Source organism: Lepidochelys olivacea (assembly GCF_965140295.1).
Source record: "Lepidochelys olivacea isolate rLepOli2 genome assembly, chromosome: 7".
Classification (NCBI taxonomy): domain Eukaryota; kingdom Metazoa; phylum Chordata; order Testudines; family Cheloniidae; genus Lepidochelys; species Lepidochelys olivacea.
In genome coordinates, this window is record NC_140417.1 from 3,416,231 (window position 1) to 3,443,224 (window position 26,994).

The 26,994-nt window shown below is 40.3% G+C and overlaps 1 protein-coding gene across 17 annotated transcripts in view; it reads right to left on the minus strand.

Annotated features, from left to right (window-relative positions):
- Positions 1-26,994, minus strand: part of FHIT (fragile histidine triad diadenosine triphosphatase) — a 1,100,422-nt gene that overhangs the window by 547,901 nt on the left and 525,527 nt on the right. The gene's annotated exons all lie outside the window — the stretch shown is intronic.

A 26,994-nucleotide genomic window follows, 5' to 3' on the forward strand; every position in this document is an offset into this window, starting at 1 on the left:
GTCCAAAATCCCCAAAGGGCAAAGTACTAATGAATACATGTTCAACATGTTTTAGATGTCATTTTGTGCCTTTGCTTAACTTGAATGTGCAGGTGAACTTATATCCATATTTGTATTTATTTGCTGAAAAATGCTCACTGAAATGCTGTTTAAAAAAGCCAGGCAGCTGAAGCTTGGCATATGTATGGGGGGGGGGTGTCTGTGTGTGTGTGTGTGTACGTACGTACGAGAGAGAGAGAGAGAGATGTGGAGGTGAAGGTTGACTGTAGATTTTGGAGAATTTCTATGAAGCTACAGATGAAATCCTCATTCTATATTAGACTAATTTAGCGGATCTGGATTTCACTGCACTAGGCAGTCAGGCTGTACTTTCACCATCACTTGTTATCTTTAAAATATTAATTTAAAAAGAAGCTCCATCATTTAATCAATGTTTATAAAATAGGAATTAGTTAAGTCCTAAAGCACCCGAGTGTGTCACCAAAAGAAACACAAACTAAAAGCCCTGAACAGAGTTCAACTAAGATCTCAACCCTTCAAACACTTTCTTACATGTTTAACTTTATTCACACAAGTAGTCTTATTTAAGTCAATGGGTCTAATCACATGTGTAATTTGCACAATCAAGGCATAAAAGGAAACTACTAACTCATAACAATGTGCTTTTGTAAATCACATGCACAGTACAATATCTTGGGGCTATATATTTTAAGTTGGTGATTTAATTTATTTTTAAATTCCATTATAATTTTCTTTTATGACTTTTTTTAAAGAATTTAAAAATCCCACTGCAAATATCTGATCTATTAAAGTTTAAAATATATCTGTTTTATTAGCCTTTTTCATGGGTTTTTTAGAGACGTAACGCTTCACATTCCTATTAAATATAAAAGTTAGTTGGCTGAATAATTATCACATTTCCTCAGGTTCAGCTGGAAGGAGGACTCCCCAGATGACTTAACATGTGAAGAAAATTATAATAAAACTAAGGAAGCACAGAATACACTTATAACTAGACAAGGCTGTATCTATAGCAAGTGATCCACAACCACAACTATCCTAAAGTTTCTTCAGGATCCTAAACACCCACTTAGATCATTTCTGTCTCTTTTTAGTCTGGGTATGTTTTCAATCTTCCTTGATGCTTCTGGAATCAGTACAATTACACTCAGAACTCTCTTCTTCTTCCTCTATGAACTATTTCTGATGGTCTTGGGGAAAGTTGTGCAAAGGACAAAATGTGAAGATGTGCTTTTATGCAATGTGCTACACAAGCGCCTTCCAGAACTCTGCACCTTTCTGAGTTTCTTCCATAGTTTCTCTTAGCGGCCTCTTTCAAGATGACAGAAGTCCTCCTCTATCAGGGTGAGGATCTTTTTCCAGGCTACCCTCCTCAGCATAAACCTTTGCTTTTTTTCCTTCCCATCCTGCCTTATAATAATCATTATATATATGTAATTGTTATTTATTTATGTATTTCCAGTTCTATCTCCCATCTAAAACCACATGGTCTCCTGCAGTGTCTATTTTTCTGCTCATTTTTTTCAAGCAATGCTCTTCCTCCCTTGCCCTGCAACTTTTCCTCCTGTTGTTTTACAATCTATTTTTACCTGGTGATTTAACATTTTCGATATTAAATGTTGCTCAATTACTGCACATTCTATTTCACCTGAAATACAAAGTAATTTTTTTTAGTACTTCCAGTTTCTGAATAGGGGGAAAAAAGACTTCTTATTTCACAGCCTTGCTCCATATACAGCGATGTTCATTTCATACCCACAGCAAGATTTTTGTGATAGGTCACAGTGCCCCAAGACACATCTTTCTTTCAGAAAATGATCATAGCCATATAAAATGCACAACTGCTAGTTCTAAGGACAGGAATGAAATTACCATGTCACCATTCCAAATGTCACCTCTTTTATTTTACTACCTACCCCACAATGTGCACATTCAAAAGCATTTGTTTGTGAATATCTCTTTGTTGGGCTCTTTGTTGTCTCCCTTTTCTTCACCTAGTCATTTACAAAACCATTACCAAGTGTGCAGTCATTATGCCTGTTTCAAGTTCAGACCAACATTTCTGTCCTTTCATCCCTCTGATTTTCTCCTTTCAGCAGTTCCAGTCAGAGTCTACATTTTCTGTCCCACAGGTTTTATATATACATTAACCCACATGACTCTTTCCAGCCCTCAATGACAGTAAATCTGGCACAGCCTCACAGACTCCCCTGTTCACAGCTCCTTTCACGGAGACTGCAAGTACTGTAAAGCATACATATGTGTATGAAATACATTTTACTTTAAAGGATTAGTCTAGAGCAGTGGTTCTCAAAGCCGGCCCGCCACTTGTTCAGGGAAAGCCCTGGCGGGCCGGGCCGGTTTGTTTACCTGCCGCGTCCACAGGTTTGGCCAATCACGGCTCCCACTGGCCGCAGTTCACCGCTCCAGGCCAATGGGGGCTGCGGGAAGTGGCGCGGACCGAGGGGCTTTCCCTGAACAAGTGGCAGACCGGCTTTGAGAACCACTAGACTCTCGTGGAAAGATGGATGGTAGACATGAAGTCATGATCTCCTCGTCTGAATTCAGCCCAAGATTGGTAAGTGTACGCCATGGTGGGAAGGTGGTCTTTCACGATTAGGCTGTGGTTTATTTTCTCTTATAACAAGTAATGGATATATGTGGATAATGTAAAAAAAAAAAAGCTGTTTTTTTTAAATTGAGGAAAATGTCTTTTCAGCTTGCTTTTGGCCAGTAGAAAATAATCACCCCAAGTTTCTGTGCTGGTGCACGACGGTTGCATCAGCTATCCATATACAACCTCTAGATACCAAGGGAAGAGGTGCTCCCCGTTTGCCACCCTTTACCTGGCTTTCAGCAAAATGAGACAGGGTTTCCTTTCGTAAATCTGAAACCCATTGCTTGTTTAGCATGAAAGCTGGCCTCCTTCCTGACCATTCCTTGGCACCAGGAGAAATTGTTAAAAGTGTAGTCCATCTAACCCAGTGGTTCTCAACCTATTTACCATTGTGAGCCACTTACGCAGCCCTCTATATGTTATGTGGGCCACATCCACAAAATATATATACAATCTGTATGGTCCTGAGGATGTCACATGGGCCACAGCTGTGTGCTGATTGAGCCACACGCAGCCCGTGGGTCACGGGTTGAGAACCACTGATCTAACTTCTCTGGCTCTCTGCTTTTCATTTTGCTCAGCATCAGCACCTCCGAAGTAACTTACTGATGTAGCACAGTGAGAGAAACAAAGATTTTCAGAAGCCAGCAGGAGTCGTAGGATGGACTGAGAACGCCTTCCGAAAAATGAAATGTTATGTGAAATTATGGGGTGAGGTGACCTGCTATTTACCATCTTTCCCTCTCACTGAAAAGATTTCAGACTCCACCAAAACTGCATGTGTCTCATGTAAATCTGTTTCTGTTCAAAGCATGGAGTTTGTATCTTATAGGTAATATAAGCATTAAGAGGGAGGGACCAGCAGCAGAGAAGCCAGAAACTGAGCAAAACCAAATAGGGGGGTTTGATCTGAGTGGGAATCAGGTAAACTGAGCAAGCAATTAGCAGAGGTGAGAACTACTTTTAGAATATCCAAGATGACAGTGAATAGCAAGTGGTGAACAAGAGATTTATTAATGTAAGGTTTCAGAGTAACAGCCATGTTAGTCTGTATTCACAAAAAGAAAAGGAGTATTTGTGGCACTTTAGAGACTAACCAATTTATTTGAGCATAAGCTTCCATGAGCTACAGCTCACTTCATCGGATGCACGAAAGCTTATGCTCAAATAAATTGGTTAGTCTCTAAGGTGCCACAAGTACTCCTTTTCTTTTTATTAATGTAAGAATATCTTGATACTGAAAGGTTCCAGCAAGAAAAAAGACTTCCATGAAGTAAAAGCAACAATTGGAACCAAAACAATACATTGTGGAATCTATAGGATGTTCCTTGTACTTAAAACAAAACACACAGATTGTCTAGGTGCTCAGATTCTGCCATGTTAGGGGCAAAAAGATGAGGATACAGTTTGATCTGGGCTGCGTGGAACAAAGGGGATTTCCTTGCTGGAGAAGCTAGAGGGAGAAACCAAGGAATCCAAGTGGAATGGACTATAGAAGAAGGTGAAGCTAGAGAAAGCAGAGATTGAAATTGAAGATGGAAGAGTTACAGAGGAGGATGAAGGAGAATGGAAAACCATGCCAACAAGGGCATGCAATACAGATGGGCAAAGGGCAGACACCTGAGGCATTTAACCTACAGGAGTCTCCTACAACAGGGGGTTCAGTTTGAAATAACTTTCTTTCTTATTCAAATAGCTTCCCCCTGTTGCTTACCTTAATTTCCATCACTTTTTATAGAAGTATCCACTCTTTTTGACAATATCTCAGGTTTCTAATTGCAGTTTATATTACAGGGGCTGCTAAAAGGTAATCAAACTGAAAAATACAAAATGTTCTTTTTGCCCACAGGCACCCAAAGGACATGAAAAAAGTAATTTACTTGGTACATAAACCAAATGTAATGTCTAGTCTTAATCAATGGGACTTCTACAAAAAGATAATGATTAGAAATATCACCACTTATCACTCAGGCTTCCGCACAGAGAAAATACTGGTGCAAACAGCAAAAATCTCTGTTTTAACTTGATTCCTTTATCACTTATGTCAAAGTTCAGGATTTCTCGTGTTCAAAGTGGCATTTTGCCAGACCCACAAGAAATTGACGAGCAAACCACAAAAAACTTTCACTGCATAAAATCAGTCTTAATGTACAACATATGCAAATGTGCCTACTAAGAATTTTAAGACCTTTCTTAATCTCCAAAAACTTGTGCCATGCAGCTATTTTTAAAATGTTGAGTTTCATAATTTTGGAAATATTACAGTCATGCATAATATCCCAGACACCTACATGTTTGATGTCAAAGATACTGCTTTGAAAAGCATTTTGTTTGAGTACAGCTCCTGATATGTAAGGAGATATCCTCAGCTGATGCAAATCCACGGAGCTACACTAATTTACACTCGCTAGGGATGCAGAGAAGAATTCCTTACAACAATTTTACTAAAAGTTCTGTCTTAAAAATGTACAAAATAGTTATTTTAACATCATTTTAGATTGCTGATTTCCAGTATTTTTTGTGATTGTTAAATACATAATACTTACACTATATAATACCTATCCTGGTGATATGGCTTGGGAAGAGCGGGGGGTTGTGTTTGTTTGTTGCAGAGCTGCATTTTTATTCAGAATTTTCCCCAATTATGACAATTATTCCCCAATGTTTTATTTTTAAGTTAAAAAAATCTTTACTCATAATTTTGTCACTGGAATTTTTATGAATAGTAATGCATGTGCACACTTAAAATACCAAAGTAAACAAACATTTTAATCTGTATGGGTAAGCATGCATGAAGGGAAATGCTTTCCATAACTTGAAAAGGTAAATTCATTCTTTTGGTAGCATGTTATAATGATGATAAATGAAGATGTAGAGAACTTTATTGAAGTGTATTGGATGACTCTGTTCATCCTCATGCACTGAGGCAATTACACTTTCATTTCTTCTGTATATCAACAGATTTCTCTCTCTCTCTTTTTTTTTAAATCAACATATTAGTACCACTTTTTCCCATTTCCCCGAGTCTTTGATATTATGCTTCAAGTAGCTTTGGAAACCATTTTCAGGTACTGATTTTGAAGTGCTCTTCTTGTGCATTGCATTAATCTCTCAACACTTTAGGCAACCTGATTCAAAGATATACTGTGAACACCACTCCAAGACCAACAGTCACTGAGAGAATGTAGCACAGGAGAAAGAAAGGGCGGTTGGAATTATAGCCCCGATCCTGCACATATGTACATGTGTGCTTATCGTTGATTTCAGTGTGATGACTCATATGCTTAAAAGTAAACATAGAATCATAGAATATCAGGGTTGGAAGGGACCCCAGAAGGTCATCTAGTCCAACCCCCTGCTCGAAGCAGGACCAATTCCCAGTTAAATCATCCCAGCCAGGGCTTTGTCAAGCCTGACCTTAAAAACCTCTAAGGAAGGAGATTCTACCACCTCCCTAGGTAACGCATTCCAGTGTTTCACCACCCTCTTAGTGAAAAAGTTTTTCCTAATATCCAATCTAAACCTCCCCCACTGCAACTTGAGCATAAGTGTGCAACATGGGCATAAGTGTCTGCAGAATCAGGGCTTAAGTGTTTTCACCTCCCCATTAATATTGCAGCTGCGAGACTAGCAAAAATTCCTGCTTTTCACAAAGAATGTACCAATAGCCAGATAAAGTAAACTTGGTTTAAACAGATCAATTCCTTGCACTTCTAAGAAAATGGAGAAGCAAAAACAGGCTGAACAGGCACCTTAAAATCCCAATGTTTGAGCAGCCAAACAACTCGACCAGTAGATGGCTTTGGCAGAGCTTTACAGTCAAAAAGCTTGCAGGTTTGTACAAGCCTTGAAGCTAACAATGTTTATTGCTGTGGGCACTGACGCTTTGAGACAAATATGAGACGGGGAGACTGGGAACATAACGAACGACAGTAGAATAGCTGTATGGCATACCGGATCTTGAAAGGACACTGACTAGAACATAGAGTGCCTTCCATAATGAATACGCTGGCGTCTGCTGCTGAGTACCAGGTGGTTAAAATTAATCTCTCTCTTCATACATGGCTGGATTGCAACTATATACTCTGCCATCCACAAGGGGCAGCGCAATGTCACCCAATCCCTGGAATGGGACAGCCACAACCGACCTCCTCATTTCCCTGCTCTTCTAGAGAGGGCGCAATTAGGGTCTCTTCCAGGTGCAGCGTATGGGCACTGGTGTGCTGGTGCAGCTATGCTGGCGGACGCAATGGGAGGTGGAGTCAAGTTTCCACACATTCATCATCCTTTCTTGCCCTTCGGCCCAAGGGGAGGGAACGCAGCAGCTCTGCACCATTAACTGTGTACAGGTGGCCTGTCCAAAGGAGCAATGGGACACCTGATAGGCAATTAATCGCTCACATGACTATGCAAACTGAGCCAAGATTCAGTCCATAATGTAGTCATAAGGTGACAGATACTACTTTTCTGGGAAACACCTGAAGCCTTTGACCACTGAGCTTCTCCTGTAGATAGTGATCAGTAGCTTTTCACTAGTTAGATCAAGGGCAAGGGCTTGTGTACTTCTACCACAGAAGAACAACTCGAAGAAAGACACTATATTCAGTTTTATCATTTCAATCGTGAGTTGTTCTACATTAGTGCAGGCTTAAAACATTTCTAGGATTAGTCACAGATTTCAGAAGCAGCAAGGACTTCTACATATATATCCAGTGAAAGAAATCAACTAACATCAGCAACTGCAAGAAAAACATTTTAGTGTGCACTCCAAAAAATACTGAATAATGTATACAAATCTTTATTTTGACTTCAGCTGAAATTGTGGAGCAAGGAAATTTTTTAGTATTTGAGTCATATGTTGACCTGAGCTACTAAAGGTAAATTTGATCAACTGACATTTTTTAAAAGTGATATTTTTATGCAGTGCACTTTAGAGAACGTTCTGCCACTTCATATGACAGACTTTTAAAATATCCTACGAAAATTGGGCAAATACAATCCAGACTCTTGTCTCTTAACATTACTCCTGACAAAATTGTTTTATTTAGTTTGCCCTGTTTGAATCACACAAAGAAATATTATAGTGCGGCTTGGCAAGTAATATCAGATGTTACTGCATTTTTTTCAAAAGACACGAAACTGGTTTATATGCAAAATGGTAGCAGCAGCTAAAATCTGTGACCAGCAATTCGTAAGAAATAAATGTAGATGCTCTTCTCAAAGGCAATCTCATCTAAAGAAATAGTAAAAACAATCCTACTTTATTTAAAGATAGAGAAACACATAAAATCACTTAAAACTGGGCTAGAGGACACAAGACAATCTTTCAAATCATTTATCATTTTAAGTTGCTCCCAGAACCTGCTGTTTCTTCTACATTCTCACCATGGAGAACAGCCAATAACACAAATATTTGATTAATGTTCTAACTCACACCAAATACATAAATGCAACAGAGGCAACAATACTGTGGTCATCATGTAATGAAACAGTCACTAGGTGAACCCTCAGGTTTCCTGTACAACTAGACCACAACACTGAAAAAGAGGAAGTAGGAACACGCAGAACTTTTGTTTCACTTAAAAGCAATAATCTATTAAAATTACAGGCTTAACAATTTCACTACAGTATTGCTTTCTAAATTACCCATGTACATTTTACACTTACTCTGTCATTGAAGTTCAGTCATTTTAAATACTATTATCTATTCTTTGCATTGGTCCCTTGTTGTTTTTCTACTCAGCATTAAAAATAAACAACCTTCCTATTAAGATATTTACTACCCTCTCCTATAGTCGTTGCTTTTTCTGCAGTATTTATGACAGGTTTCAGAGTAGCAGCCATGTTAGTCTGTATTCGCAAAAAGAAAAGGAGGACTTGTGGCACCTTAGAGACTAACAAATTTATTTGAGCATAAGCTTCCGTGAGCTACAGCTCGCTTCATCGGATGCATTCAGTGGAAAATACAGTGGGGAGATTTATATACACAGAGAACATGAAACAATGGGTGTTACCATACACACTGCAAGGAGAGTGATCAGGTAAGGTGAGCTATTTACCAGCAGGAGAGGAAAAAAACCTTTTGTAGTGAAAAGAAAAGGAGGACTTGTGGCACCTTAGAGACTAACCAATTTATTAGAGCATAAGCTTTCGTGAGCTACAGCTCACTTCTAAGGAAGTGAGCTGTAGCTCACGAAAGCTTATGCTCTAATAAATTGGTTAGTCTCTAAGGTGCCACAAGTCCTCCTTTTCTTTTTGCGAATACAGACTAACACGGCTGCTACTCTGAAACCTTTTGTAGTGATAATCACTGTTCCTCACAGGTCCTTGTCAACTGCTGGAAATGATTATCACTTGATTATCACTACAAAAGTTTTTTTCCCCCTCTCCTGCTGGTAATAGCCCACCTTACCTGATCACTCTCATTGCAGTGTATATGGTAACACCCATTGTTTCATGTTCTCTGTGTATATAAAATCTCCCCACTGTATTTTCCACTGCATGCATCCAATGAAGCGAGCTGTAGCTCACGAAAGCTTATGCTCAACTAAATTTGTTAGTCTCTAAGGTGCCACAAGTCTTCCTTTTTCTTTTTGCAGTATTTATATAATCCAAAATTACAATTAAGGTTTACGTTCTCAATACAGCACACAAAGAATTCAGGTTTCAGAGTAACAGCCGTGTTAGTCTGTATTCGCAAAAAGAAAAGGAGTACTTGTGGCACCTTAGAGACTAACCAATTTATTTGAGCATGAGCTTTCGTGAGCTACAGCTCACTTCATCGATGAAGTGAGCTGTAGCTCACGAAAGCTCATGCTCAAATAAATTGGTTAGTCTCTAAGGTGCCACAAGTCCTCCTTTTCTTTTTACAAAGAATTCAGTAACTCATTATTATTAATTATTTCTATTACACTAGTGTCCAGAGTCCCCAGCCAAGATTGGGCATTGTGCTAGGCACTAGACAAAGGCACAGTTCTGTCCTTGCCCAGAAGAGCTTAGAGTCTACATACACAAAACAGATAAAGGGTGGAAGAAAGGAAGTATCATCATCCCCATTTTATAGATAGGGAAACTGAGGCACAGAACAATTATATGAATTGCCCAAGGCCATACATGTCTGCTGAAGAACCTAAGTACCACTCCAGTCCCTTGACCATGAGATCAAACTTTCCTTCTCCTTCTGTTAATGTTAGTTGCCCAGTTAGCTCCCCATACAGTGCTTTGAAAATGTACCGCCCATATCAGTTCATATGCTAAATACATATTCATGAGAGCCTGGGACAATATAAGATTGGACTGAGGTACACAAAGCACTCCTGAGAAGTTAGCAGGGGCCCAGGTCAGGTTAGTTTGGCTTTCTCCACATACAGGCTGTAAAATATCATGACTGCTAGAGCTTACTGAAAAAATCTTCAGCAGCTATTTTGTGGAAGACTGATTTACTGTCCATTATAATCACACCAAAACTGAAATGTCATTTCTGAAATAATAGATGGCGCTCCAAGTTGTTGTTCAATACACTATATTTTGCAAAGCTCTCTAATTTTGAGAATTCATTAACATTGTAATTATTACATCTACAGAAATTAGATTCACATAGTACATACTCTTCTCGACGTCCTATTATATTAAACAGTTCTGTACTCGATTGAATTTGTAAAATGCTGAAGTCTAACCTGCACCTAGAAAAATCCTGTCACCTTTTAAGCACATTGATGTATATAATGCAAAGTCCATAGATATTCCAGAATCATTCATGCACCTTCAGTTACACATTTCAGGCTTTTAATTCATACCAAAATGAAATACCTAACTCTGAAGACATAACACCTAACTCACAAAATCAAAAATTGTAAGGGGTTTTTTTTATTCAAGAATGACTCCACCCTTTATAGATATATTTAAAAAAACATGTAAAATAGTGACCTGAAATTAAAGATAAATGGGGACCCATTAGTGATTCAGAGCATAAATAAACATGGGGTACAATTATTACATACATTGATACTTTCTCCTTTCTCCATTAATTTCTCTCTCTTCCTTTTCTTGTTTCCATCTTTTAAAATTCACCTTTTTCCTTTCCTCTATGAAAGAAGAACTTTGAACCCAAATTTAATTAAAAAAGAGTACCCACAAGCCAAATCTTTATTTTTCTTCTTTTCCTTTTCCTCCCCCCTCTTCCTTCCCCCAAATCTTGCTGGAAGAACTGTGCAGCTTGCTGGCAATCTGCCCTCTCCTCGCTGCTTCTTTTCTGACCTGTGCAGAAATGAACTTGAAGGAATTCGGCTGCTTAATATCCTGCATCTGGGTAGAAAAGTGCTGCATTTTGAATATGGAGCACTGTCAGTCTGCTGAAGCTTTTACATGGCCCTCATCACCATAGTATCTGAGCACCTCACAGTCTGTAATGGATTTCTATCTTCACAACACCCCAGTAAGGCAAGGAGATAGCGTCCTATTTTGCACGCACAGGATAAGTTAAGTGTCCACGGTCACGCTGAAGAATGTGACAGAGCTAGGAACTGAAGCCAGGTGTCCTGTGCCCCAGTTCTAGTGCCCCATTCCCTACACCATCCTTACTTTCCTCCAAACCAGGGCCCAGACCTGGCAAACTCTTACTCCAGCAAGTAGTCTTTACACATGCAAGCAGGATTGATCCTACCAGACAATGAGCTCTCTGCCCCAATCCAGTGAAGCACTAACACATGTGCCATTGATTTCAGCAGGATTCAAAGAGTGGCAGAATCAACCCCTAAAATTGTGTTCCATCTGTGCTCAGCATGTATTGCTCAAAAGCCACAGACAAACCAGGGGTTAATGCAAGTGTCAAGGTCCATAGAGCAACTCACTCAAACAACACTTCTGGGACAGCTAATTCATGAACATGATCTATAACATTTCCTTCCTACTCCTTCTTTGCTTTGTCTCAGTTTATAGTTCCAAGTAATACCTACAGGACACGGTTACAAAAGTCCCAAACACCACTGCAATACTGTTCCAGTGGTAGCGACTCTCCTCTCCACAAAGCAACGACCCCAAAAAGCAATTGCTCTCCGCTTGGCACATGGAGAGCAACAAGCTTGCTGTCACAGCTCAACATTTCCTTGCTTTGCTACAGTTTCAGAGTCACAAGCAGCACATGTCGAAAATGCACAACACATACCCAAAATGCTTTCCCCACAGGGCTCACCACAATCTTGTTTAAGCATGCCTGAGCTTGTTCTTCCATTTGTTTTCCTTTTTTGCTCTGATTATTTCTACTTCACATAAAGGTCTTAGAGACAAACTTTTCACACAAAATGTATGGTTCCCAAAAATCATAAGCACTTAAATCCTTAAGAGTGTTTTCTTTAAATAGGACAATCCTATCAAATAGTCCTTTCTTGGAAGAGGTATGCTGAGAATCCCCATCACTCCTATTTTGATTTAGAAGGCTTTAATTATAATCTCAACAATGATACTCAATCTGAGCTCATGTAGACAGTCAATGAAAGTGTAGCTCGAACCTTCTAATCAGCCCAATATGGTGGGAAGTTTTTTCTGGAAAAAAAATGTTATTTGTTATTTTCAGAAAAATAATACACTTCTTACTTGCTGGCCTTAGCTTGTCATAGTGTGAAATTCAATTGCAAGCTACAATAATGCAAGTAATAAATGAATACATAACTAACAAAGTACATAAATAGCAGAGACCAAATAGAGCTCTGTTCTTACAAACTTAGTGTAATGTCTCTCTTTCCCTGGCTATTTTCTAAGGCATTCACATTACAGAATTTAAGAAGGACAAGAGCACAATGTGGGCCGTAAGATATTAAGCCATTTAGGAGCATTAAATTAAGAACTTTACACTGTATGAGCCACCCCAGATTCAGTTTAAACACTGAAAAATCCCTCCCTCTGAAGTCCATGCCTGCTTACTAAACCTCCCTGCAGTGCGCATATACACATTGATAAAAAGGGGATGGGGTGCGCACAATAGCATGTTTTTAATCTTTTAAAGGACGCTGTGTATTTCTGGACCGTACCAGATCACCAGAAGCTATTTACCTCTCTTAAATCATGGCAACTTTGTCTTGGGAGAACATTGGACCCTAGTTCTTGACAGAGTCCTTAGTTCTTGCCTCAGCTGGGCATGCCGGCTGCCTCAGTTCAGATAATTACACTTTACATGTTAAAATGTTCAGTAAAGTTCTTCAAAATAAACGGAATTATTGGAGAGGGATGTTACATTTGAGTGTGTGTAAGGTCAACTTTACTCCGTCCCAGAAGCACATGGCTATGTTTTCATAATTGTATACAGGCAATTGCACATGCTTAATGTCAGCATGAATGTGGTCTAGATGAAATTACTAGAAGGTGGGTGCATAGCTGGTTGGAAGACCACACTCAAAGAGTAGTTATCAGTGGTTCACTGTCAAACTGGGAGGATGTAGGTAGTGGGGTCCTGAAGAGGTCTGTTCCGGGTCTGGTACTAGTCAATATTTTAATTAATGACTTGGATAATGCAGTGGAGAATATGCTTATAAAATGTATGGATGACACCCTGCATTTTGGAGGGGAGGATTAGAATTCAAAATGACCCTGACAAATTGAAGAATTGGTCTGAAATCAACAAGACTAAATTCAATAAAGATAAGTGCAAAGTTCTGCCCTTTGGAAGGAAAAATCAAATGCACAAATACAAAATACAAATACTGGCCTGGCAGTAGTGCTGCTGAAAAGAATCTGGGGGTTATAATGGCTCACAAATTGAATATGAGTCAACAATGTGATGCAGTTGCCAAAAGGTCTAATATCATTTGGGGGTGTATTACAAGGAGTGTTCCATGGAAGACACAGGAGGTGATTGTCCCACTCTACTCAGCACTGGTGAAGCCTCAGCTGGAGTAATGTGTCCAGTTCTGGGCCCCATTCTTTAGGGAACATGTCAACAAATTAGAGGGTCCAGAGAAAACCAACAAAAATGATCAAACGAGAAAACCTGACCTACAAGGAAAGGTAAAAACAAGTGGGCATGTTTAGTCTTGAGCAAAGACAAGTGACAACAGTCCCCAAAAATGTTATGGGCTGTTACAAAGAAGATGGCGGTCGATTGTTCTCCATGTCGACTGAAGGCAAGACAAGAAGGAATGGGTATAAATTGCAGCCAGAGAGATTTAGGTTAGATGTTAGGAAAAGCTTTTTAACCACACGGATTGTTACGCACTGGAACAGGCTTCCAAAGGAGGCTGTGGAATCCCGGTCATTGGAGGTTTTTAAGAACCAGTTAGACAACTGTTGGGGTGATCAAGGTATAGTTGGTCTTGCCTCAGAGCAGGGGGCTGGACTAGATGACCTCTCAAGGTCCCTTCCAGCCCTACTTTTTTTATGAATGCTATAAAATCTTTTATTCCAAGTTTTATTAGGGAAACTCAATCAGCACAACACATTTGATAAGCTTATGTAAGCCATGTAGATGTCAATTTGCAAGAACCTAATATGACATTAAAATAAAATTGTAATTAGTATATTTTTCATGGAGAGACTTAGAAGTCACATGGATTAGGTGCAATCCTGCAAACACAAATGCACCTGCTTAACTTCACACATGAATAGTCCCATTGGCTCTGATGAAATTACTGATGTGAGTAAAATTACGCACATTGCAGGACTGGGGCTTTTGAGATTAGAAAAGAGGACTGGAACATAGGAGAGCTGGGTTCTCTTACCAAATCTATCATTGTCTTCTATGATTGGGGAAGTCATTTAACCACTTGGTGCCTCAGTTTCCCCATTTGTAAAATGGAGGTGATACTTACCCTTACTTTTGTAAAATGACCAGAGATCTTTGGATCAAATGCAAACTATGAGTGCAAGATATTATGATTTGATGATGATGATAGGAAGTGAAAAGAGTTCTTAACTTGTGTAACATTTTATACAAGTTTATTGAGTGCGGTTTAATACATTTTCCGACCTAGAGAAATACTAGAAAAATATTTGATTATATAGTTATAGACTAAAATAACTAACCAGCTGCTCTTCTACTCTGCCCTGCAACCCAAATAAGAAAGCTGCTGAGAAAACAAATGCCAATACAAGTGGCATGTCACAACAGTGTCAGCTGTGAGGCCAAAGTCAAATAGGTATGGAACCTGAACTCTCACCAAACAAAGCCTCTGATTGTAGGGTTGAAGTATGCTGGTCAGTGTGTTGTACCTGTTCTTCAAATGAAGAAGGGACAATAAAGTGACATCCACATTTCACTGAATACAGTTTAAGTCAAGGATAAACAAAGTTGTGGCCATTACTTATCTCTCTCATTGGTACTCTACAGTTCTCAGGTAATAATATAAGCAAATGGGATTTCCTTTTACAAAATGTTGTAGTTTTAATAAAAAGAAAAGGAGGACTTGTGGCACCTTAGAGACTAACTAATTTATTTGAGCATGAGCTTTCATGAGCTACAGCTCACTTCATCGGATGCATACCGTGGAAACTGCAGAAGACATTATATACACACAGAGACGAGACCATGAAACAATACCTTCTCCCGCCCCACTGTCCTGCTGGTAATAGCTTATCTAAAGTGATCATCAAGTTGGGCCATTTCCAGCACAAATCCAGGTTTTCTCACCCTCCCCCCCCCCCCAACTCACTCTCCTGCTGGTGATAGCCCATCCAAAGTGACCACTCTCTTCACAATGTGTATGATAATCAAGGTGGGCCATTTCCAGCACAAATCCAGGTTCTCTCACTCCCTCACCCCCCTCCAAAAACCACACACACAAACTCACTCTCCTGCTGGTAATAGCTGGTGTTAGTCTAGGTAATAGTAATAGGTAATAGCTGGTGTTAGACTAACATGGCTGTTACTCTGTGTGTATATAATGTCTTCTGCAGTTTCCACAGCATGCATCCGATGAAGTGAGCTGTAGCTCATGAAAGCTTATGCTCAAATAAATTGGTTAGTCTCTAAGGTGCCACAAGTACTCCTTTTGTTTTTGCGAAGACAGACTAACACGGCTGTTACTCTGAAACCTGTAGTTTTAATAGAATTCATTCTTGAAGTAACATCATAAAAATATAGCACAGTCTATGTCTAAACCAAAATTTCCTTTTTACACACACACACACACACACACACACACACACACGGTATATGCATCCTGAAGAATTATGTAATTCCTGACAAGTGGAACCTCACCGTATGAATTTAGCTAAGGACTCTACTGCCAGAAAGACACAGCTTTCTGTTTGTTCTGAATGAAGCACCACATATTGCCGTGATACAAGCTGCTGCTTAAGATAAGCAAACTGTAATTTCAGTACACAGTTGTGCATTGGCTGCCCCCACAATAACCTGAATTTATAAAAGCTGGATCTATGCCAGTTTCTAATTGTCTTTAAACTGCTGTCTTTCTTCTAATTATTCGCATCCTGGGATCTTTGGCTCTTCTTTTGCTCAGTATTCCCTAGAGAGTCTTTATAAAGCGTGCCGGCTTTTTTGTAAGACTAATACTTTCACTATGAAATTAAGTCTTTGATTATTCTAAGCCTGGCAGTCAAAACCTTTCCAAGTTTAAAAGCCCGTGCTATCTCGTTTTCCTTCCTTTCACCCAACAGGCATCTTAGTGACTTTTTGGCATTTGAAACCTGTACTCCTCTCTCCTTTAAAAAGTTAAAAAGTTGAAAATTATATTTACAGGGAGTTTCTAGAAAGGCTGGTTTTTCCCACAGTACTTCTCTTCCACTTTGATACTGCTCTCTGTTAAATGGAAAACATCTTGCTGGAGCTCAGATTATAAATTATCTTTCAGTAAAGAGTGGTCAGTCTTCAGCGCTTTGAAAGGATAACATCACTCTATTTCCAATCCTGCCTCAGATATCCAAATGTATAGTGGGCCTATTCAGAGAAAGTGAAGTCAGAGGACTATATACACCTACTCTGCAGGCTCACTACCACAAGTGTGTCTAGTACGTCCACTTACGTGTGCATATCTCAGCATCTGTGCATGCATCGGTAATGTAAGTTTTGGGGGAAAGGGACCATCTTTTTGGAGCGGGGTATGGGCGCACGTTTGCATGTGTGTTTGTACAGTGCCTTGTGCAAGAGGGGCCCTGATCAGGCCCTCTAGGAGCAACAATACAATGAATACAAATGCATTACTTATTTATTAATAAATACAGTACCATTATGAATCCACACTGCCCTCCAGCCTGTCTTTTTTAACCACTACTAGCGTGTATTTATTTGTTGTACTAGTTATTAATGTTTGTCTTATCCACTAGCTAAACAGCAAAATGAGGGCTCTCAAGAGTTCAATGATAATTATGGACAGAAATATGACTGGAAATCAGCATTTTGAAGGATTCAAAGATAGCTGACATTTTAATTTAGTAGATCTCTGCCTAAAGACAAAAGAGAGGTACCTTTCCTCTTAGTAAGAAAGCTGCAACCAATATTTTCTGAACTATTTTGAAACAATTGTTTTAAATCCAGTTTAAAACTGTATATCTGACTTTCAGAATGCACATTGTTATGCCTGTTATAAAATGAATGGGTTTTACTGGGTTTTTAAACCCAAATTATTATGTATTTATATGAAAGTAACACCCAGAGTCTTCAGCTGAGATCCAGCCCAACTGTGCTAGGTGCAGGACGAACACATAGTAAGAAAGTCTCTGTATCAAAGAGATGACAATGTCAAAGAGACAAGACAAGTAAGAGTGCAAGAAAGGGAATATTATCTGTATTGTATATATCGGGAAACAGACAATTCCCCATCTGCAAAACCTTCTGCCTATAAAAGTCTCAATTTCTGTCTCGGCGCTTTCCCATCTGTAAAATGGGGAAACTGAGGTACGGAGAAATTAAGATACTTTCCAAAGGTGTCACACAAGAACTGCAGAAGACCCAGAATTTGAACCCAGACCATCTGAGCCTTAGCCCAGTAGTTTAACCAGAGGGCTATTACAACCTAAGATCCTAATCCAAAGCCCACTGTAATCAATGAAAAGACTCCTATTGACCTTAACAGACTTTGGATAAGACTGTCTGTAAAAATCAACTTACTTTTGTTCCATAGAAAATATGATGCTAAGAGAAACAGTACATTCAATATAAATACCTGGAAATGATTTAAACAGCCTTAAAAACAAGAAGTCTGAAGTGAGAAAAAATAAGATCATCATATATCTAGATGTAGGGTACAATTTCTGTTTTGTAGCATAAGAGATTTCAGAGATGTTCACTCAAATACATGCAAGTGCAAGGAGGACAATAAACATCAGTTCATAAAATCATACATCAGAATTATTGCACAGACTTAAAACACCATGACTATGCAAACAGTATTTCCCATAGTATTTATCTAAGGACTTTACTGCCAGCAAGATATTCATAATCACTTTTATATATGTGAAAACTCTTTATACTAAAAACAAATTAAAATTAGTGGAAGAATATATTAACACATTTAAATGAAGATGATGATGATTTAGTTTTACATTTAGGCTCTTATACAAATACTAGAAATTTTTGAAAGACATATCATCCTTTCCTATTCTGTCACAAGAAAGACGCCAAATAATCAACATTTGTGACAGGCCAATCCTTATCTTTTCTCACTGATTTAGGTGAAACTAGATGTATATATGCGGCGCTCTCAGAATTTGGAGAGCTTTTTTAAGTTTTGTAGTTTGCAAATGAACTCAAAGCAACCCCTTTCGGAAATGTTAAAATGGAACAAAACATCATTATAGAGACTTTGACACTTTGCCCTCCAATGATCCAAATTACAGAAACAGGGCTGTGTACATAATGATGTAATTACATGCAGTCATGAACAGTTTAATTACTTATATGCCTGAGCAAGCGAATGTTTTTTAATTTCTGGTGGCTCTGTTTGAATTTTCTTACTTCTACACCTGATTGCTTTTAAGTTACTGATACCGTAGTTCTGGCTTGCACTGCACTGTATAGAAGCTAGTTCTCATGGGGGGAAAAAGCACAACACTTAAATACAGAATGAAACAAGTACTCTTCAGTGGATTTGGGTGACACTAATGTGTGTTAAATGGTGTATTATTGTTCTCGCCCCCAAACCGATCAACCTTTGCAGTCAGACAGACAGGCTGTGGGTGACCATTTTAAAAACAAATCAATGGGGTTAGGAATCGAAGTACTTCTGAAAATCCCAGAAGGCACCTAAGTATCTTGACAAATCTGTCCCTTGGCCCTTATATCACCCTCCATATCTCCTCTTTATTAACAAGCAAGTTGACAGTGCTTTGCCTCATTCTAGAGCTCCATGGACAAAGAAGTGTATAGCATTGTGACGAGGTGGGGATTTTCCTTTGTTATGTTGTATGTGAACGTATGTGAGTTTTACTGTTTTGCATGAATACTGTGTGCCTCAGTTTCCCTCTGTGCTGCACCAATACCTCGGGGGTGAGAATAGGGGTGTGTGATTTTGGCAGACCTCTGGGGCAGGTGATGCTGCTCCAGCTGCTTGCACGTATGCTCTGACTGGTGCCCTTCGTAACCTGAGACCCAGGAGGGGGATGCAATCAGGTGACTCTTTGCCCAGGAAGCGAGACAAAGACAAGGAGGAGCTGCAATGGGGGTGTCTGAGGTTGGGTCTGTCATAAACATAAAGGGAAGGGTAAACCCCTTTAAAATCCTTGTGTTGCAGCAAGTTGCTCTTTGCCTACAGAGCTGTACCACATCCCAGTTTAGGGTTTTCACCATTTGAACTTGTATATGGCTGTGAGGTTAAGGGGCCATTACAGTTGGTGAAGCAGCAACGGGAGGGATTTACACCTTCTCAAGGAACTAACATTCTGGACTTTGTAACCAACCTACAAAACACCCTCCGAACCTCTTTAGCCCTTGCTAAAGAAAACCTACAGGATGCTCAAAAAGAGCAAAAAGCCTGGTATGATAAACATGCCAGAGAGCGTTCCTTCAAAGTAGGGGACCAGGTTACGGTCTTAAAGGCGCTCCAGGCCCATAAAATGGAAGCATCGTGGGAAGGGCCATTCACGGTCCAGGAGCACCTGGGAGCTGTTAATTATCTCATAGCATTCCCTACCTCCAACCGAAAGCTTAAGGTGTACCATATTAATTCTCTAAAGCCCTTTTATTCCAGAGAATTAAAGGTTTGTCAGTTTACAGCCCAGGGAGGAGACGACGCTGAGTGGCCTGAAGGTGTCTACTACGAAGGGAAATGTGCTGGTGGTGTGGAAGAGGTGAACCTCTCCATGACCCTTGGGCGTATGCAGCGACAGCAGATCCAGGAGCTGTGCACTAGCCACACACCGACGTTCTCAGCCACCCCAGGACTGACTGAACGGGCATACCACTCCATTGACACAGGTAATGCTCACCCAATTAGGGTCCAACCTTACCAGGTGTCTCCTCAAGCTAAAACTGCTATAAAACGGGAGATCCAGGATATGTTACAGATGGGTGTAATCCACCCCTTTGGCAGTGCATGGGCATCTCCAGTGGTTCTAGTTCCCAAACCAGATGGGGAGATATGTTTTTGTGTGGACAACTGTCAGCTAAATTCTGTAACTCCCCCAGACAACTATCCAGTGCCACGCACAGATGAACTATTAGAGAAACTGGGACAGGCCCAGTTCATCTCTACCTTGGGCTTAACCAAGGGGTACTAGCAGGTACCGCTAGATGAATCCGCCAAGGAAAGGTCAGCCTTCACCACACATCTCGGGCTGTATGAATTTAATGTACTCCCTCTCGAGCTGAGAAATGCACCTGCCACCTTCCAAAGGCTTGTAGATGGTCTCCTAGCGGGATTAGGAGAATATGCAGTCGCCTACCTTGATGATGTGGCCATATTTTCGGATTCCTGGACAGAACACCTGGAACATCTACAAAAAGTCTTCGAGCGCATAAGGGAGGCAGAACTAACTGTTAAGATTAAGAAGTGTCAAATAGGCCTAAACAGAGTGACTTACCTTGGACACCAGGTGGGTCAAGGAACTATCAACCCCCTACAGGCCAAAGTGGATGCTATCCAAAAGTGGTCTGTCCCAAGGTCAAAGAAACAGGTTCAATCCCTCTTAAGCTTGGCCAGTTATTACAGGAGATTTGTACCGCAATACAGCCAAATCGCCGCCCCACTGACAGACCTAACCAAAAAGAAACAGCCAAATGCCGTTCAGTGGACCGAAGAATGTCAGAAGGCCTTTAACCAGCTTAAAGCGACACTCATGCCTGACCCTGTACTAAGGGCCCCAGACTTTGACAAACCGTTCCTAGTAACCACAGATGCGTCCGAGCATGGTGTGGGAGCAGTTTTAATGCAGGAAGGACCGGATCAAGAATTCCACCCTATAGTGTTTCTCAGCAAAAAACTGTCTGAGAGGGAAAGCAACTGGTTAGTCAGTGAAAAAGAATATTACACCATTGTCTACACTCTGGGAAAAGCTACGCCCATATGTTTGGGGACGGCGCTTCCACCTGCAAACAGACCATGCTGCGCTACGGTGGCTTCATACCGCCACGGGAAATAACAAAAAACTTCTTCGGTGGAGTTTAGCTCTCCAAGATTTTGATTTCGACATCCAACACATCTCAGGAGCTTCTAACAAAGTGGCTGATGCACTCTCCCGTGAAAGTTTCCCAGAATCAACTGGTTAAAATCGTCCTTGAGATGTCGAAAAATTGTTAGTCTTTATTTACTTGGTAGTATATTTAGAGGTGCATCTGTCTTATTAACTCTGTTTTTTCCTAGAGCTCCAGGAAGAAATCCCAGCCAGCGTTTCACTCTAGCTGTGATTTGGGGGGTGTGTCATAAATACAAAGGGAAGGGTAAACCCCTTTAAAATCCCTCCTGGCCAGAGGAAAAATCCTCTCACTGTAAAGGGTTAAGAAGCTAGGATAACCTCGCTGGCACCTGACCAAAATGACCAATGAGGAGACAAGATACTTTCAAAAGCTGGGGGTGGGGGAGGGAAAAACAAAGAGGCTGTCTGTGTTATGCTTTTGCTGGGGACAGAACAGGAATGGAGTCTTAGAACTTAGTAAGTAATCTAGCTAGATATGTGTTAGATTATGATTTCTTTAAATGGCGGAGAAATTAAGTTGTGCTGAATAGAAGGAATATTCCTGTCTGTGTGTCTTTTTGTAACTTAAAAGTTTTGCCTAGAGGGATTCTCTATGTTTTGAATCTAATTACCCTGTAAGGTATTTACCAGCCTGATTTTACAGAAGTGATTCTTTTTTACATTTTTACTTCTTCTATTAAAATTCTCTTTTCAGATACTGAATGCTTTTTCATTGTTCTTAAGATCCAAGGGTTTGGGTCTGTGGTCACCTATGCAAACTGATGAGGATTTTTACCAAACCTTCCCCAGGAAGTGGGGTGCAAGGGTTGGGAGGATTTTGGGGGGAAAGACGTTTCCAAACAACGCTTTCCTAATAAAAATAAACCCAGATAAACGTTTGGTGGTGGCAGTGCAAGTCCAAGGGCAAAGGGTAAAATAGTTTGTACCTTGGGGAAGTTTTAACCTAAGCTGGTACAAGTAAGCTTAGGAGGTTTTCATGTAGGCCCCCACATCTGTACCCTAGAGTTCAGAGTGGGGAAGGAACCTTGACAGGGTCGCTGGAAGCTGGCAGTCTGCTTGGGTGGGACTGGAAGAGGGGGAGTCCAGGGCATCTGGCCCAGGACTCCCCAAGATGGACTTGGCTGAAAGTCACTGATTTCTGTACTAACAAGTTCTGTTCGACACTGCATTCCTATCGACTAATAAACCTTCTGTTTTACTGGCTGGCTGAGAGTCACTGCTGACTGTGGAGTTGGGGTGTAGGGCCCTCTGGCTTCCCCAGGAGCCAGCCTTGGGCAGACTCTCTGCGAGAAGCACATGGTGAGGAAGGGGAGCTGAATGCTCCAAGGTCAGACCCAGGAAGGTCGAAGCTGTGTAAGCTTCTTGCCCTGGTGAAAGTCTGCTCTGAGAGAGGATTCTCCCCCAGAGTCCTGCCTGGCTTTATATGGAATAGTTCCAGAGTATCACTCCGGTGACTCCGTGACAAGCATCTTGGAACAGGCCACGGCATTCTGCTCCATAAGACAACCAACAGGAAGAATTTGTAGAGAAGAAAACATGACATTCCCTGTAGACCCAATGCATGCTACCTTCGTGATACTCGTGGTACCAGGAAGGAACAATTCAAAGCAACCGATTTCCAAGGGTAAACGTTGGTGCTTAGCTACCTATTGAGTAGGCAGGACAGAAGAATAGCCAGTCTTTACACCAAACACAGTCCAATGAAACAAAAGGCTTTTTGAAGGGGCTCAACTGGCCACCTAATGAAGTTGCAACATGTTGATGGAAGATCTGAATTCAGAACCTAACTACTACCCATGCTTGCAGAGGTAAAAGCACTGGGAGGCAGTGAAATTAGCTCCTAGGCCTTGCCTGCATCTTTAGTGATCACACTTGGGCTATGTCTACGTTAGAGAACTTTACAAAAAAGCTTGCCACCAGAGCTCCCATCAGGCTACTCCATAATCCATCTGATCCTAGTGAGAGCTTCGCTCTGCAAAACTCCCTAGTGTACACAAGGCTCCAGTGGGTGAAATGAGAAGCTGGGATGAGAGCAATAAAACTCCTCCACTGTGAAGGCCAGTTTGGTTTGTGGACTTCAGGGAAGAGGGAGTAAATGGCAGATCTCGGAGTCTCCACGGGCAATTGGAGGAAATGTCAGGGGATAAAAGATGTTTCAAAATAGAAAGGCGAAATGCAATCCCAGTAAGAGAGGTTCTGAAATGGGTGTAGACTAATACTTTGCATTTAAAAAGTTTCCATACTAGATGTGATTTCTTTTAAGTACTTTGCTGCATTGCAGAACACAATGTAGAATTTAAATTTTCACTATGAATCAGCCTGCTTCCTATAAATGGAGGCTACCTTTAATATATTAAACATACGTTTGTATTTAATTCAATCCTATTAAATACCTCAAATACTTCAGGAACCCACAAGCACTCCCACAGCTCAAAGTATTTTGTGTTCTGAAGTTTATTTTTTCAGCAGTAAGATGGCTCATAGTACAGTTAGAGATTTTAATCCAGGCATAGGCTTCGACCCATAACCTGATAAGACTTCTAAACTACAAGTTGGATGTCAGCTAGGATAAGAGGCATGGTGGGGTTGGGATGGGAAGCAGGAGGAGAGCAATGTAAACTCTAACATAATAAAAGGGATTTTGTTTGTTTTTCAATTTGAGCCAATTCTCATTTATTAAATCAGGAGTGGCCAACATGGGGCTCTGGAGCCACATGCGGCTCTTCAGAGGTTACTGTGCGGCTCCTTGTACAGGCACCGACTCCGGGGCCAGAACTACAGGTGCCAACTTTCCAATGTACCAGGAGGTGCTCACTGCTCAACCCCTGGCTCTGCCCCAGGCCCTGCCGCCACTCCACTCCACCCCTTCCCGCCCCCTCCCCTGAGCCTGCCATGCCTTCACTCCTCCCTTTCCTCCTCCCCCTCCGAGCCTCCTGCATGCCACGAAACAGCTGATCGGGAGGGATGGGGAAGCGCTGATCGGCGGGGCTGCCAGTGAGTGGGAGGCGCTGGGAGCAGTGGCGGGAGAGAGAGCTGATGGGGGGCTGCTGACATATTCTTGTGGCTCTTTGGCAATGTACATTGGTAAATTCTGGCTCCTTCTCAGGCTCAGGTTGGCCACCTCCGTATTAAATGAATCAGTTCATCATTCCTTAAGCCTTATCCAAGGTGCTATTCCCCACTTCTGGTGAACAAACTCAGATTTTATGAGGAACATTTTTGCTTTAAGGGACTATTTCTCTTTTCTTGATTTAAAAAACCACCTCTCCCATCTGTGGCTGAAGCCATGATTCTATTAATATTAATAATGAAAATAAAAGTCTTTGAGGCTGCATCTTCGGAATCTCATCTTGGTGTGCTGAATGCTAAAGCTCATTTGTTATTATTATCCCTTCAGTCGCACTGACATCAGAAGAAAGCAACTGTAAAGCACTTTTTATTGCTTTGAGAAGCACCACAAAAGCCATTCAAATTCAGAAATATTCTTCAAGCTGAAATCACTTCAGACCCTTACAGTTAAGGGCATTTTCCATTAAATAAACAGTCCTTTTTCTCTTGCCTCATCAGTCCTTTATGTCCAACTAGGTCTTTAGCACTATCCCACTGTGGTAATTCTTCTGAAACACAATTAGAACATCAGCAATCCACCTTGAGAATACATCCACAGTGCAGAAGCCTCCGCTCAAAATATAACTTAGAAAGGGAGGAGGCTGAAGCAGCAAGGCAGATGATGGAACTCTCATAATGACTCCCACATGCACTAGTGACACCAGTTATCTTTCAGGGTTCCACTAACTCACATCCCACGCATTGGAGCTACTGCAGGACGTGTCAAAATAACTAGTGGCACATCACGTGGAAATGCAGACGATAACTCAAGTCACCTCCAAGGGAACGGTTTTCAGAACACGTTTTAAGACAAAACTAATTGCTGAGAAAACCTTATTTGCTTTGGGTTTTTTTTCCTAGGGTTCAGCTGTTTATCTCCCTGCAGAGCCAAACATTTGCTGTACTCCCTGATAGTTCACTGTACTTTAGCAATTAAATTAATGACAGCGGCAACAGCAAGAAATCCTTTAAACCCCTCTGGGCTTGTTCCTTTGATTAGACTAGATCAGTGAAGCTACAGCTATTTGCAGACAGATTAGATAGGCTAGGTTTTCATCACCATTGGCACTAGAGATTGAAAGGTCAGATCTGTTAACATTAGATCAAAACCCATCTGTGAAAGTTTGCTTTAAAAGTTACTCTTCAGAAATATTTTAATATTTGAACACCACCACATGGATCTGAAAATAAGTAATGACCCTTATAACACTCGGGCAAAGAAGAGCACTTCACTTTTCCAATGAGCAATAGAAGGCATTCTCACATGCACAAACAAAAATAACAGTACTATATATTTTCTTATCTCTGGAAACCAGAATCTGAGCAAACTACAAAGCATATGGAACTATTAGCGTAAGCCTTTGAGTATAACTTATAAAACAGTACAATCTCTCCACATCCAGTGAGGTTTCTCTTAGGTGAGGGGAAGTTCTGTGCTTATTTTTAACCACACACGCACAAAAATAACAAATTTGAATTGGGGGAAGAGCTAACTTTTGTAGCGTAGGCGTTGTAGGTAACAATGCTTTGCATCTGCACAACACACTATCTGAGGATCTCAGTGCACTTTACAAGCAATAACTAACATTTCAATGCCATTCAAGTTGTCATATTGCACCCATCACTATGGTAGGTTAGTGAGGTTATCATCATCATCATCCCTATTTTACTGAGGCACAATCTGTAAGAAACCTACATAAGGCAATGCCGCAAATCAGTGCCAGAGCTGGAAATTGAACCCAGATTCCCTCACTCCTTCTCCTGTACATTAACAAGACCCTCAGTCCTTCTGAGGTTTTGTTTCTTTGCAGGGAAACAACAGTTGTGCTTTGAATGGCAATACATTAAATAAACAAATTGAAGTGCAAATATGCCAACAAGCTGATTGTTCCTCGTAGGGTTGTCAAATGATTGAAAATATAGTTGCGATTAATCATAGTTTTAATTGTACTGTTAAATAATAATAGAATACCAATTTAATTTTATTATTCATATTTTTGGATGTTTTTTCTACATTTTCAAATATATTGATTTCAATTACAACACAGTATACAAAGTGTACAGTGCTCACTTTATATTATTTTTTATTATAAATATTTGCACTGTAAAAACAGAAGAAATAGTATTTTTCAATTCACCTCATACAAGTACTGTAGTGCAATCTCTTTATGGTAAAAGTGCAACTTACAAATTTATAGCACATCTGGCACGTAAATACCTTGCAACACTGGCTACAACAGTCCCATGCAAATGCCTGTTCTCACTTTCAGGTGATATTGTAAATAAGAAGCAGGCAGCATTATCTCCTGTAAATGTAAACAAACTTGTTTGCCTTAGTGATTGGCTGAACAAGAAGTAGGACTGAGTAGACTTGTAGGTTCTAAAGTTTTACATTGTTTTATTTTTGAGAGATGTTACGTTAAAAATTCTACATTTGTAAGCTGCACTTTCACAATAAAGAGAAGGAACTACAGTACTTGTATGAGGTGAATTGAAAAGTACTATTTCTGTTTATACTTTTTACAGTGCAAATATTTATAATCAAAAATAATATAAAGAGAGCATTGTACACTTTGTACACTGTGTTGTAATTGAAATCAATATATTTGAAAATGTAGGAAAAAATCCAAAGATATTTATAATAAATTTAAATTGGTATTTTATTATTGTTT